Source organism: Myotis lucifugus, unplaced genomic scaffold (genome assembly GCF_000147115.1).
Source record: "Myotis lucifugus unplaced genomic scaffold, Myoluc2.0 scaffold_69, whole genome shotgun sequence".
In the NCBI taxonomy this organism is placed as follows: Eukaryota; Metazoa; Chordata; class Mammalia; order Chiroptera; family Vespertilionidae; genus Myotis; species Myotis lucifugus.
Genome location: NW_005871117.1, coordinates 416,436 through 418,185, shown reverse-complemented (window position 1 = coordinate 418,185; position 1,750 = coordinate 416,436).

Genomic DNA, 1,750 nt, shown 5'->3' with positions numbered 1-1,750 from the left:
GCTCCTGAGGGGTCGCACCGCGGAGCTGGTCGGGCCCCGGCCCGTGATGCTCCAGCTTCTTCCGGCTTCTACTCGTCGCCGCACGAGCCTCTTCGGCGCGCGCCGCGCGCTCCCCGCGGCCGCCAGCAGCTGCAGCAACTGGAGCGGCGCGGCTCAGCCACCGAGGCGGGAGGGAAAGGAGGCTCGCTGCGCGGGGCGCTAAGACTCGGGGCTGGGCAGGGGGCCGGTTGGCCCGTCGGCAGCGGCCTGGCACGCACCCCTGCCACCCCCCAGTGTCCGAGGCAGAGCGCCCCAAGCCCAGGCACTGGACCTCGCAACTCTTCCCCGTGTTCTGCGCCCCCAGCAGAGCTCCCTGGAGGTCCCGAAAGGGATGGGTGGGCCCCCATCTCAGGCCATTTTTCCCAAAGGAGACCCCATTGGGGAGGGGAGGGGTGACCAGCTGTGGACTGGATTCCACAGGCCTCACGCCGTAAGATCTTAGATCCTTGGGCCTCGGGAGTGAGGAGGACCCTTCTTCAAGGTACACACGCTAGTTCGTCCCCCACCGATCCTTAGTTCGCTCCTCAGTCCCCCCTTCCTAGATTCTCGTGGGCCCTGTGCGTGGAGGGGCCCTGTGCGTGGAGGCAGGGCCATCGGGAGGCTGGGAGGCTGGCGAGTGGTCTGCGGCCTTGACAGCAGCAGGTGGTTTTTCTCCTGAAGCGACAGAGGCTGCCTAAGAAAGCAGGCAAGGATGGGTAGCGGGGGGCCTTGGCCTGGGGGCGGCGCAGGCTCCAACAGGCAGTTGAGTTCCCTAAAGTCGCTTTCTTTTATCTAGCTCAGCGGTTCTCAACCTGTGGGTCGCGACCCCTTTGGGGATCGAACGACCCTTTCCCAGGGGTCGCCTAAGACCATCGGAAAACATATATAATTACATATTGTTTTTGTGATCAATCACTATGCTTTAATTATGTTCAATTTGTAACAATGAAATTGGGGGTCACCACATCATGAGGAACTGTATTAAAGGGTCGCGGCATTAGGAAGGTTGAGAACCACTGAAGCTGGACTCCATCACGTGAGGAGGGCAGCTAGGAGAAGGGGTGCTCCAGACTCCATTCAAGCCCACCTTTCCCCAGCAGGGTCTTCCCTCCTCCCCCCTTAAAGATGAGAGTCTGGGTTTGTTCCGCAGCCTTTACCCCTTTACCCCGAGGGAGTCCCCCTTCTGATGTTCTCAGAAACTTTGCTCCCGTGTGCTGCCAGCTGGGCTACAGGTTTTTCCAGTGCTAATTAAAAGGAAGATCACACTGTCCCCTCGCTGCCCACAGTGGTTCCCCCAACACTTCCAGCTCATTAGTTTAAGTCTAATTGGAATTATCGGGTTCCTTTCAGCCCTTCCTGTGATGAGGAGGAAGTTAGCCTCCTTCATTAGGCCATTACTCTGCCTGAGCCGGAGCTCAGCCCTTCCCCTCGCCCTTGAAGGCCCTGGATGCTGGAGAAGACCTGGCAAAGGAGGCCGCACTGGGCACAGAGGCTGAACCGGATGTTTGCAGCTTCTCCTGCTTCATTCAGAACATATTCGTGGCGTTCAGGACACACACCCATTAAAGAAAAGCCAAGGTCAAAGGGGAAAATGGAATGAGACAGAGTTCTTGGTGTTTGGTACTCGAAAGCAATATGTAAAAAGAAGCTGCAGTCTTTTCCAGAAAATGGAATTGTCATTCGTTTGGTACCTCCAACCTTGTCTTCCATGTCCAGCAGCCACTCTGAAGGC